We start from the raw sequence: 14663 nt of genomic DNA, 5'->3' as shown, positions 1-14663 counted from the left end.
AAATGTAATTATGAGCTAGATTCATATAGGAAGATATGTGGTGGGGGAATATGAGTGTTACTCATAACTTAGGGTGTCACAGTAGAAGAATATACTGTAGCTATGTGCATAGCTGTGTGGCAAAATAATCCTACAGAATATTATGAGCTGACATGGTTCAAGCCAATCAAACCCAGCAATTTGGTCTGAGGCAGGAAATTCTCACGATGGAGCTGAGCAGTATATAATCAGAAATGGGGTCATAGTGACACATACTTCAGTCTTGGAAAAATGTGACATTGTGGATTTAAACTATGTCATTGTTTGTTACAGAGTGTGTGTGAGGTGAGGGGGGGCAGCGATTCAACTCTGCATGAGTTGTGGAAATGACCCTGAAGCAAACAGGAGGAGTAATAAGCAACATATAGGGAGAGAGAGCAAGAGTGTGGGAGGGAGACTAAAATAAACAGATTTAAAAGAGTAGAATTAAGTAGAAAAATATATTTTAAACAATTACAGATAAAAGCCAAAGGCCTCTTATAGCCCAGCAATACCCAGGGAAAGAACCATGCTTCGGGTTCAGGCCACACACAGAAATAGGGGTTTGGCCAGCACAGATATATATATATATATTTATATATATTACAGGTCTGCCAAGTGTAATTCAGGGCCCCGGTACAACAACTTCATGGGGCCCCCCTTATAGTTGAGCATTCGGTGGCGCAAAATTAATAGTGGCTGTGGTCATACAATTGGGGCCGTGGCTGTGCATCATTGGGTCAAAATAGCTAGTCCCTGAATTCGCTGGAGCGTGACATATGTCCAAATACTCCTGACTTTCAGGACATCTAGCACCACAGTGTAGTATAGAAAGAATGCAGTGTGTACAGAAAGAGTTCACAGTCTTGGCCTGCACCTTATATTGGGCAGAACACTCACCAAAAATTGGCATTGTCCCACTAGAATCACAACATGTCACACACTCTCCTGCTCTCTCCTACCTGTTCTTGACATTTTCACCACCTGTGGCGGCAGGAATGTTGAGGGCCCTATTTGGGGGAAAAATGGGTGCATTTAGAAAATTCCAAACAGCCCCGGTGTTAAATCAATACCACCCACGATTAATTATTAGGGGCCTGATTCATTAAGGATCTTAAATGAAGAGCTATCTTATTTCAGTCTCCTGGACAAAACCATGTTACAATGCAAGGGGTGCAAAATAGTTTTCTGTTTTGCACATGTTAAATACTGACTGTTTTTTCATGTAGCACACAAATATCAACTTTAAATTTCAGTGTACAAATAAGAAGAGATGAGCGCACTCGGATTTTGTGAATCTGAGCCCACCCGAACCTTTCCGATCCGAGACAGATCCGGGTATTGGCGCCAAATGGAAACTTGAAACTGAGGCTCTGAGTCATAATCCTGCTGTCGGATCTCGCGATACTCGGAACCTATAAATTCCCCGCTAGTCGCCGCCATCTTCACTCGGGCATTGATCAGGGTAGAGGGAGGGTGTGTTAGGTGGTCCTCTGTCCTGGTAAATCTCGTGCTGTGCTGTTTAGTTCTGTGCTGTGCTGTTTAGTTCTGTGCTGTGCTGTGCTGTGTTCTGCAGTATCAGTCCAGTGGGGCTGTGTGCTGTGCTCCGTTAATTTTGAGTTCAGTGGTGTTGCTGGGTCCTGTGCTGTGTCCTGTTCAGTCCAGTGGTGCTGTGTCCTGTGCTCTGTGCTTCTAAGGGCATAGTTATTTCCCCATTATTCCCAAGTGTTTTAAAAAATAAAAAAAAGTTATTAAAAAAAATACCAAAAAATAAATAATTAAAACAAAAATTAATTACAACAAAATTTGCAAAACCAATCCTGCAGTATATAAGCCCATTGGTACTGCAATATTATATTACCAAGTTCACTGATTCAGCAGTATAAGTCCAGTGGTACTGCTATTACAAAGTTCACTGATTCAGCAGTGTACTATATGTCCAGTGGTACTGATATTACAAAGTTCACTGATTCAGCAGTATAGGTCCAGTGGTACTGCTATTACAAAGTTCACTGATTCAGCAGTGTACTATAAGTCCAGTGGTACTGCTATTACAAAGTTCACTGATTCAGCAGTGTATAAGTCCAGTGGTACTGCTATTACAAAGTTCACTGATTCAGCAGTGTATAAGTCCAGTTGTACTGCTATTACAAAGTTCACTGATTCAGCAGTGTACTATAAGTCCAGTGGTACTGCTATTACAAAGTTCACTGATTCAGCAGTATAAGTCCAGTGGTACTGCTATTACAAAGTTCACTGATTCAGCAGTATAAGTCCAGTGCCACTCTCCTGTGCCGCATATAATTTTTAAAGGCTTTGCCGAGTGTGTGTGGCTTAGGGGTACGCTCTCTTGTGCTACATATAATGGAAAACAAAAATTTGGAGGATAAAGTAGGGAAAGATCAAGACCCACTTCCTCCTAATGCTGAAGCTGCTGCCACTAGTCATGACATAGACGATGAAATGCCATCAACGTCGTCTGGCAAGCCCGATGCCCAATCTCCTAGTACAGGGCATGTAAAATCCAAAAAGCCCAAGTTCTCAAAAAATAGCAAAAAGAGAAACTTAAAATCATCTGAGGAGAAACGTAAAGTTGGCAATATGCCATTTACGACACGTAGTGGCAAGGAACGGCTTAGGCCCTGGCCCGTGTTCATGACTAGTGGTCCAGCTTCACCCAAGGATCTAAGCCCTCCTCCTCCCCCCCCCTACAAAAAATTTAAGAGAGTTATGCTGTCAGCAACAACAACAAAACAGCAAAGACCTCTGCCTTCTAAACAGATGACATCACAAATCCCCAAGGCGAGTCCAAGGGTGTTGTTGGTTGTGAACCCTGACCTTCCCATCACTGTACGGGAAGAGGTGACTCCATCCAGCATTTGCAGCACGCCCTCTGCATATGCTGGAAGGATCACCCACAGTCCAGTTACAGATTTGGCTAATGAAGGTGTGAATGTTGTACACCGGGAGGAGGATATTGATGTAGCTGGCGCTGAGGAGGATGTTGATGATTATGATGCAGAGAGATACCAAATTGCCTTTCTCAATTTCTATTTATATTCTAGATTATATAACGGCTGAATAGCTTTCTATTTTACTCCTAGTGGAGAGGGGATCTGATGCAGACAGATACCAAACTGCCTTTGTCCATTTCTTTGTATATTTGAATTTCTAGTTTTACAGTCTATGCAGGCTGCTTTATTTATATTCAACTACAAGTGTAGGGCGGGGGGGGGGGAGCATAGATAGCCACCAAAGTAACGTGGTCCATTTAATTTCACTTTCTAGCTCCACAGTCTGTGCAGCCTGCTTTTTTTTATCTTCAAAGTATTTATATTTACAAGCCTTGCAATCTAAATTAACTAGAGGTAGTGACGTGGGAGAACTCCAAAAGGCAGTTTGGAAGCCCCTGTACAAACTGGCTCTATTTTTTAACTGAGTTGTCCCCCCTCCAGTGTGTACTCGGAAAGAGTTTTTAGTGCAGCGGCGAACCTGGTCAGTGAGCGGCGAAGGAGGTTGCTTCCTCACAACGTTGAAAAAATTATGTTTATAAAAATGAATAATCAATTCCTCAAAGAAGTACAGCACTGCCCTCCAGATAGTACAGAGGGACCTGTGGTTGTGGAGTCCAGCGGGGACGAATTGATAATGTGTGAGGAGGAGGAAGTACACACTGTAGGGGGAGAGGAATCAGAGGTTGAGGATGAGGACGACATCTTTCCTCAGTAGAGCCTGTTTAGTTTGTACAGGGAGAGATGAATTGTTTTTTTGGTGTGGGGGCCCAAACAAACCAATCATTTCAGCCACAGATGTTTGGTAGGCCCTGTCGCTGAAATGATTGGTTTGTTAAAGTGTGCATGTCCTATTTCAACAACATAAGGGTGGGTGGGAGGGCCCAAGGACAATTCCATCTTGCAACTATTTTTTTGGCATTATGTGACCATTCAACAGTCGTTTGCCATGTTCAAAAAATAAAAGAAAATGCCAACAAATTCAATAAATTAAATCAAAAGTTAAATGCCCTGTCATTATTTAAAACAAGAGGTTTTGACGCGCTAGAATTAGTGTAGTGTTAAGATGTTATAAACACTACACTTGGAACTTGGAGGAGGTATTGTGGCCCCGGTATCAAATTGGGTATCGGGGCCACCCCACTACGCAGTCCAGATACTTGTTTGGTGGAATTCAGACCAGTTGAGGGAGTATTTATTTTATTGTGGCCCCGGTATCAAATTGGGTACCGGGGCCACCCCACTACGCAGTCCAGATACTTGTTTGGTGGAATTCTGACCAGTTGAGGGTTTTATTATTATATTGTGGGGACCACTCTATACCACACTACCACTCTATACCACTCTATTTAATACTTTAATTCTATTTAATACTTTAATTCTATTACTAATTCCCATAAAGAGGAACTGCCGCTTCTATTTAATACTTTAATTCTATTAGTAGTTACCATAAAGAGGAACAAATTAAACAAATTTTACCAAAAGTATAATATGACTTACAAACACTACACTTGAAAGATGGTGCTTTTAAGTGAAAAAGTCAGTCTTCATTGCACGACTATGTGCAACAGGGACAGTTTTTTGGTTTACAAAGTCAACCAATAACACTTCGACCCTGTCCGTCTTTAACATTCTTGATGGGATCTCAATGATGAATGCTCTGTAACATGGTTGGAGGAGGTATTGTGGCCCCGGTACCAAATTGGGTACAGGGCCACTCCACTATGCAGTCCAGATAGAGGTGTATCAGATATTAAACAACGTTGACTGTTGCTGCAAAATTTTTAAATAATATTGTGGGGAACACTACACTACGCAGTCCATAAACTTTTTGGGTGGAATTCAGACCCGTGGAGGGTTTTTAATAATATTGTGACCCCTGTAAAAAATTGTGTACCGGGGCCACCCCACTACGCAGTCCACAACCTTTTTTTTGGGAATTCAGACCCGTGGAGGGTTTTTTAATTATATTGTGGTGACCACTCCTCTACACAGTCCAGATACATTTATTGGTGCGAATCATACAAGTTCAGTGTTTTTAATTTATATTGTGGTGACCCACTCCTCTACGCAGTCCAGGTACATTATTGGTGCGAATCATACAAGTTCAGGGTTTTTAATTTATATTGTGGTGACCCACTCCTCTACGCAGTCCAGGTACATTATTCGGTGCGATTCATACCAGTTGATGGTTTTCTTATTATATATATTGTGGTGACCCACTCCTCTGCGCAGTCCAGGTACATTATTGGTGCGAATCATACAAGTTCAGGGTTTTTAATTTATATTGTGGTGACCCACTCCTCTACGCAGTCCAGGTACATTATTGGTGCGAATCATACCAGTTGATGGTTTTCTTATTATATATATTGTGGTGACCCACTCCTCTACGCAGTCCAGGTACATTATTGGTGCGAATCATACAAGTTCAGGGTTTTTAATTTATATTGTGGTGACCCACTCCTCTACACAGTCCAGGTACATTATTCGGTGCGATTCATACCAGTTGATGGTTTTCTTATTATATATATTGTGGTGACCCACTCCTCTACGCAGTCCAGGTACATTATTGGTGCGAATCATACAAGTTCAGGGTTTTTAATTTATATTGTGGTGACCCACTCCTCTACGCAGTCCAGGTACATTATTCGGTGCGATTCTTCATACCAGTTGATGGTTTTCTTATTATATATATTGTGGTGACCCACTCCTCTACGCAGTCCAGGTACATTATTGGTGCGAATCATACAAGTTCAGGGTTTTTAATTTATATTGTGGTGACCCACTCCTCTACGCAGTCCAGGTACATTATTCGGTGCGATTCATACCAGTTGATGGTTTTCTTATTATATATATTGTGGTGACCCACTCCTCTACGCAGTCCAGGTACATTATTGGTGCGAATCATACAAGTTCAGGGTTTTTAATTTATATTGTGGTAAACCACTCCTCTACGCAGTCCAGGTACATTATTCGGTGCGATTCATACCAGTTGATGGTTTTCTTATTATATTGTGGTGACCCACTCCTCTGCGCAGTCCAGGTACATTATTGGTGCGATTAAGACCAGTTGATGGTTTTCTTATTATATTGTGGGGACCACTCCACTACGCAGTCCAGAAAGATACCTCGTTGCAACGTTTTGGACTAATAACTATATTGTGAGGTGTTCAGAATACACAGTAAATTAGTGGAAATGCTTGTTATTGAATGTTATTGAGGTTAATAATAGCGTAGGAGTTAAAATAAGCCCAAAAACTTGATTTTTGAACTTTTTATGCTTTTTTCAAAAAAAATCCGAATCCAAAACCTTAAATCCGAACCAAAACCTTTCGGCAGGTGTTTTGCGAAACAAATCCGAACCCAAAACATCGCGGAAATCCGAATCCAAAACACAAAACACGAGACACCAAAAGTCGCCGGTGCACATCTCTACAAATAAGCTATCAAGTATTTGTGTGCTACATGAAAAGACAGTCAGTATTTAACTTATGTGCAAAACAGAAAACTAGTTTGCACCCCTTGCATTGTAACATGGTTTTGTCCAGGAGACTGAAATCAGATACCTCTTCATTTAAGATCCTTAATGAATCAGGCCCTGACTGTTTTTTCATGTAGCACACAAATACTTGATAACTTATTTGTACACTGAAAGTTAAAGTTGATATTTATGTGCTACATGAAAAAACAGACAGTATTTAACTAATGTGCAAAACAGAAAACTAATTTTCACCCCTTGCATTATAACATGGTTTTGTCCAGGAGACTTAAATAAGAAACTTCTTAATTTAAGATCCTTAATGAATCAGGCCCTAGGTCTTCCTCCAGCTCCAACATTAAAATAATAGCATTCCCATTTAATAAATAAACCTATTTCCCTCCCTACAAACAGCCCCAGCAATAAATTAATAGTATTTACATTTCAAACATATGCCTATTTCCCACAACCATCACTGTCATTAAATAATTTATAGTCACATTTAATAAAGAGACCTCGTTCTCCCCAAACTCACCCCCAGATTCAATAGCCCCCAGACCACACCATCTTAAATTAATAGTCCCCACTATTACATTGCCCCACCATCACCCCACAAACAAAATAGCACCCATTTATTAGCCACCACCTACCTCACACACACTACATTGGCAAATGCTCCCTGTGCCATCACACACACATTACTGTGCCCCTTCATCATCACCACGCTGTGCCTCCTTACGAACACACTGTGCCCCTTCATCTCAACCACAGTATGCCCCCTTATGATCACACTGCACCCTTTATGCTGTTTTCCCCCTTCACCTGCCCCCCCCTTCATCATACTGTGCCAGGTTGCTTTTGCTGCCCTTCACACTCTGCCATGCTGTTCCCCCTTCACACTCTGCCACGCTGCTCCCCCCCTTCATCACCACACTGTGCCTTTCTCTCTCCCCCACTCTTCTTCATCACACACTGTGCCTTTCTCTATCCCCCCTTCTTCATCACCACACTGCGCCTTTCTCTCTCCCCCCCTCTTCTTCATCACCACACTGTGCCTTTCTCTCTCCCCCCTCTTCTTCATTACCACACAGTGCCTTTCTCCCCCCCCCTCTTCTTCATCACCACACTGTGCCCCCCCCCTCTTCCTCATCACCACACAGTGCCTCCCCCCATCATCATCACCACACGGTGCCTTTCTCACTCTCCCTCTCTTCTTCATCACCACATGGTGCCTTTCTCTCCCCCTCTTCTTCATCACCACACTGTGCCTTTCTTTCTCCCCACCACTCTTCTTCACCGCACTGTGCCTCCCCCCCTCTTCTTCATCACCACACAGTGCCACCCCCCATCTTCATCATCACCACACTGTGCCTTTCTCTCTCTCCCTCTCTCCCCCTCTTCTTCATCACCACATGGTGCCTTTCTCTCCCCCCTCTTCTTCATCACCACATGGTGCCTTTCACCCCCCCTCTTCTTCACCACACTGCCCCTTCCCCCCCCCCACCCCTTCACGCTGTGCCTTTCCTCCATTCTTTCACTTACCTTTGTATTGGCTTCTTTCATCTCTTTACTTTTCTTCTGTTTTCTCTCTTCTGTGCACTGTCGGGCGTGACATGATGACGTCAGTGCGGAAGCAACTTTAAGCACTAAGACCATGGCAAGTTCAATAGGAAATACATTTAACCATATGTTTCTGGCTCAAGGAACTGCTGTGATTTTATGATATTTCTGGTAGGAATCTGGATTTATGCTGCACTATGCAATAACACCAAGAGGCCAAGAAGAAGACAGTCACAAGGCCCTGAATAATACACAGAAGCAGATACACTGATTCCAAAACTTTCAGTGTGATGCACATAGTAATATTTCAGAATCACTCCTTTCAGCATTATTATATTGAAGTGTTGGCACTATTTTCTCTGTACCTTAATCCACATCGCACCCACATTCATAACTGTTCTGGCCAGTTTGGTAACTGGGATGGTGCACCATGTGCTACTTCCAGGGGTCAATGCTGAGGGAGCACTGGCTGAGATTCAAGGAGTGATTCAGGGCCACTTTGACTGCTCTCCCACCTCCGCTCCACTCTCTTCTCTTCTCCACTCCCCTCTTTCTATCCTCCCCTCTGTTCTCCTCTAATCTCTCTCTTTTCCATCCCCTTTTCTTCTTTCTCTCTCTCATATGCTATGAATAGAATATCCATTTCTCACCTCTCCCCAACCCTCCCCTCCTCCACTCCACTCTCTCCCCGCTCCCGTCTCTCCTCCCTTCAGCATCCCTCCAATCTCTTTCCTCTATTCCTTCTCCCTATCTTGCCATCCCACGTCACAAACCAAAATGAACTGGTGGGGGAAGGGCTTGTCCCTGAATCAGTGTACTATTCCAGCTTGAGTTCAGGTAAATGTTGTTTTGGAGAGCTGGTGGGGGGTATTAATGCAGCAGCACCAATAAGTGAAATCTATAAGTACAGTTAGTAGAGATAGCACCAGGCTGGAGGGCGGTCTACCGCTTGTAAAGGGCTAGACACGTCCCCACAGTAAGACGCCCAGGTCTCCCCTGACAGTACACAGACATTTGGAGGCAGCATTTATGCCCACAAAAATGAAAGGGCATGTTCTCTGTTGCCTTTGGAACTACGATATCTACTTACGGCTCTCGTTCTAAATCATAACACATAATTGGAAAATAAGTAATAAAAAATGCTGCCCATAACACACTAAGGGCTAGATTTACTAAGCTGCGGGTTTGAAAAAGTGGGGATGTTGCCTATAGCAACCAATCAGATTCTAGCTGTCATTTTGTAGAAGGTACTTAATTAATGAAAGCTAGAATCTGATTGGTTGCTATAGGCAACATCCCCACTTTTTCAAACCCGCAGCTTAGTAAATCTAGCCCTAAATATCCATGATTGAAGATTGTTCTCCTTTGTGTCAGTTGTCTTGTATTCTGCACCACCCCTGTAGGCTTCACCAACTCCTCTTATTGCAAGACTGAATGAGAGGAGATGATGTACATACCGACCCGGAGAGGGTAGTCTGGGACAAGGTCACACTAGTTTTCAGGAAAGGCAACTCCTTCCATTGTATTTTAAAAGAGGAAAAAAAAGGAATGTGTTTTTCAGTTGTAAAGCATATATCCAGTCAACCCTTGTCTATAAATGATATATACTGCCCAGACTCACAAACATACATACAAATTTAATACATCGAAAAATATATTTTGGCCCACAAAGAGAGTTTGCATGCAAATTACGGTGTCTTTAATTGTATGCAAATCTTTTGTCACCTTGTATTTTTGGTTGAAAAATGGACAAAATGACTTTAGCTTACTAACACTAACAGAATGAAGATGCATGCCTATGGGATTCAGTCTGCCTTGCCTTTTTATCTGACGTGCGTTCTGTTCAGCTAGTGAATGCAGGAAAAATGGAGAATGGAGCATGGGCGGAAAAGTAATAGTTCAAGACCTCCCTGCATTGCATCATTGGGAGCAATAATCCCAATAATCTTACATGGAGTGGCAACGTATGCACACTTAAATAAGACGTTATCACTTGCATCAGTATATTTATAGATGCTATAAAAATTGAATGTTACACATTGGTTGAGCATCATGGGAAATGTAGGCCACCAATAGCTAGTCGTTCAAGCTAGATTTATGCTGCTATTTAAAGCATGCATTTTTTATTCATAGATATATGTCAGAAACATCACTTATTTCATAAACAATTATGATTTGTAAATCTGTTACTTCTAAATAAAACAATAAAACTCTCAAGGCTGAAATACAGTTTGTCCAGAAGTATTTGCTCTATGTGTGTGTATATATATATATATATATATATATATATATATATATAAGATGTTCACTGACCCTGTGTTTTGGTTTTGGTTTTGGATCCCTATTTTATTCTAAAACCCCTATTTTATTTGTTCCTACATTATCAATTACATTAATTTCCAGTCATTTTCAGTAATTTTTTGTCAAGTGACAAGAACACTACTACCCCTCCTGTTTCTGTATGAGCAATCGCACTGGATCTCCTGGGGATGGCGGTACTTATGGAATCCAAAACCTGCGAGATCCGACAACGCAACAATGACGTTTTGTCTCAATTCAGATTTGAGGACGAGCGAAAGTAACGAGCCGGCTCTGAAGCCTACTCGGATCCCCTAAGTTCGGGTGGATTCGGTTTTCAGAAAACCGAGCCCGAGCATCTCTAATATATATACATAGAGAGCCACATTTGCTCCTCTTCTTTCAGCTGTGCCCTCTTCCACTTAGAATGTAAGCTCTCTAATGAACAGGGTCCTTCATACACTTTGTTTTTAAGTCTGCATTTATTTTGTCTACCTTGTATATCCCTGTTTTCATGTATGTACTGTTTTCCACACTGTACGGCGCTACCGAGCACTGTGGCGCCTTACAAATCTACGATAATAAATAATTATAACACTTTAAAGATTCATTGTAACTACTTTTCGTATTAACAACACATATGCTGGAGCATTAGGTTATCTCTGCAAAATGATTTGTACATGTGCTTTATTTCCTAAAATAAAGTACAAATAAACCTTACTAAGAATGTATGTTTTTTCTTGAAAACACAAAGAGTCTTTAAAACTAGTTGAAATCTTTTATACAACTTCAAGTACATGTGTTTGAAATTTTCTCCCATGGAAAATAAGAAAACTTGGAAAAAAGAACAATTTGTTTTCTGAACAGGATGAGAAAACATGAGAGCCGGAGGGAAAAATCACTATTATCTGCAAGATCTGCCTTCTCTCCCAGCCAAATAAAAAGACCTTCAATTTAATTGTATACCAGAAACCATTACACAGACTAGTAACAAGTATGCACATTACATTATTTGACATTTTATACAGACACTGGCATGGGAATGATAGAATTCACTTTTCACTTATAAGAACAAATGTGCTTGCCTTGAAATACAATGGTGCTGTCAAGCATATATTGAATGTATATGTATATGAATACCTAAACATTTATATAGAATGAAATAAGCCCTACTGTAAAATATAAGGATATTAGAGATTGCTCTGGAGTCTAGTGACTTCTAATATCTTTATATTACATAGTAGGTATTATATTATATTATTTCTTAGAATACCCATTCCCATACATGAAAATAGCAATGCATAGATGTATAAATGGACATACTCTACTTTATTGAAGCATGCAGAGTAAGTGGGTTGTAAAATATACTCCAATTATAGGTACTATATAATATATATGTAGTAAGTACATTCAAAAAACTATATGCCATAATAGCCTAGTTAACTGAGCGAGAGAGAGGTATGTGCACTTTGAACCACAGCTGATAAACATTTGGGGCCTGATTGGAGAGTAAATGCTGGTACGTGGCATATTTTGCGTAAAAGAACCATTTGTACACCTACCATTTCATGGGCGTAACATGGAGGATACTGGGGGTATGCACGTAGTCAATGTATAGTAAGGATGTGCCAAACTTGAGCACACGCAGCAGCGTTCGATTCAAGCTTTGGGCCTCTTAAAGGTATGTGATTTTCAGTCTTATTACTTGCAACAGCTACAAGTCTGGTGTAAGTGCAGAGCTAAAACATGTGTTTGCAATCAGGAGTAACTGTAAAAATGCATTTTATGTACAGTAGATATTCATTACATCCTAATAAATGAAATTTATTTTTAAGTGTTTTGTCATTAATTATTATATTACTAACAAATGATATTAATTGATTTTTTGGGGCTTTATATTTTACATATGTATTGGACGTATCCTGAGGTGTATTGTCTGTTAGAGCAGAGTAGACAAAGACCGTAATTCATCAATAGAGGTATCTTTACATCCACTGCTTGTTGAATACAGACGTGCAAATGCCCGATCTACGTGCATTTTTTTTTAATAAGAATTACATTAGTTTTGCATTTGTTAATGTATCAGGCCCAGCTCATTCTCCTGGAATCTTCCGCGTCCTTCAACATTGTGGACCACCCCCTCCTGCAGCAGACACTTTTTTCTCTTGGCCTCTCTGGTACTGTCCTAGCAATGGTTCACTTCAATGTTCTCAATGTACAGTACACTATCTCCCTGGGCGGTCTCATATCTTCCTTTGGTCTCCAGTATCCCCTTTACGCCGATGACATTCAGCTCTACATCTCATCTCCTGCCCCCCCCCCCCTCTCTCGTGGATATGACTATCTTTCCGCCATCTCCTCTTGGATGTCATCACGTTTTCTCAAAAGCAATATTGCTAAAACTGAACTCATTGTTTTCCTCCTTCTAAATTTTCATTCCAACCTTGATCTTTCCATCACTGCTAATAACACCACTATCTATCTGCTGCCAGGCTGTCATCCTCAACTCCTCCCTCTCTTTTGCCCCCACATTCAATCTCTTGCCCAAACTTGTTGCTTCCAACTATATAACATTGCCCGCATCCGGCCCTTCCTTCCTCAGGATGCCACCAAAACATTTTCCACGCACTCATTTCACGTCTTGATAACTGTAACTTTCCCCTCACCGGCCTTCCCTGCTTGGAGCTATTGAAGTTTTGTATTACATGAATTAAATGCCGATTTCTGCAAGTCGCCAGAAATCGGCAAGTTTGCAGTCAAAATTTAAAGCGGCAATGGCTTTAAGGGCATTGTTTTGCCTTTAAAGCCATAGGTGCTTTAAATTTTAACTGCAAACTCACCAATTTCTGGCGACTTGCAGAAATCGGCGCTTAATACATTTACCCCTTGGTTTTAGTTATTTTGTTCTATACTGTTGTACCCTGTATGGTCCACTGTTTGTATATTGTATGGCGCTGTGAAAATCTTGTGGTGCCATATAAATAAAGGATGATAATAATAATGGTGACTTTATAAATCCAAGTAATTAAATGTTGTATTAATTATGCCCCTTCCTCATTGCTATACTTCATGACTTGACAAAGGTCCCATAGGGGGCCACAACAGACCATTTCGTGATGTTTCTATTTGAGGACTTTGAGGATGGGAGTGCAGATATATATATATATATATATATATATATATATATATATATACACATATATATATATACACATATATATATATGTACATACATAGATAGATAGATAATTATATATATTTACATATAAATGTATTGGAAATTCTCTGTATTCTTACATTCATTTCTCCGAGCCAATATATATATATATATTGTAAATTCTCTGTATACTTACATTCATTTCTCTGAGCCTACAAGCTCAAATATATATGCAGCCACACATATTTATATACATATATGAACACACAACACGCATTAATGATATATGCATAGAGAAGTGCATGCATACAAGCACGAAACTCATAGACCATCAAATCCTTTCTTTGCTACTCACTAATCTGTCACCAGGCAGAGGTAGTAGCTTTTCATTCCTGCCCCTTTGACTCTGCTACATCAGCAAGTAGGGTCCTCTCCCCCCTCCCCTACTAAATTGTATCCAGATGTTCTCACTACCCCCCAGTGCTGGGAACCTTGGACAGATGTGGGAGGGGAGCTGTGCCGGAACAACAGAGACGGTACAGATGTAGTCCACAGAGCGTGTGAGGTCTGCACAGGAACTGCAGAAAGGCTGCAGGGATACCTAATAACTAAGTAGTACACAATTAGCAGATGGGTATTAACGAGATACATTTTGTAAGCTAGAAAATATTTATATGTGTTTGTTTCCTTTTTTATGTTTCAATTTCATCTGTTGAGAGTTACTTCCATGTAACCTTGTAATCTTGCAGTAAAATAGTAGCTGATTTAATCCTGCAATAAGCCAGCTCGTTTCAGGTTATGACATTGTTGCTCTAGTATTTATTTATGAAAAGACATCCTGTGGTTTGTTGTATCCCTATGTTTCACAATTACTGAGAATTTGATAGTAATGAGCTATTTTTCCTGCAGTGATTACTTTGTATTCAACATTTAAATGCAGCTGAGCAGGAAGTAACAGTTTGGAAAGTGTAAACTTACTTCTGTGAGATAACACATGTGATAAGAGAAGTCCAGAGAATAAACCAGTAACAAGGTAAATAAAGATACTTGATGAGTCAATGTCATTTATCCTCAATATGTTACAAGGGTAATTACAAAGTATATATGAGCACCAAAACATCTTTCTTGGATGCATATACAT

The sequence above is a fragment of the Mixophyes fleayi genome, chromosome 10 (assembly GCF_038048845.1).
Source record: "Mixophyes fleayi isolate aMixFle1 chromosome 10, aMixFle1.hap1, whole genome shotgun sequence".
NCBI classification, from domain to species: domain Eukaryota; kingdom Metazoa; phylum Chordata; class Amphibia; order Anura; family Limnodynastidae; genus Mixophyes; species Mixophyes fleayi.
This window is presented reverse-complemented; position numbering follows the sequence as displayed.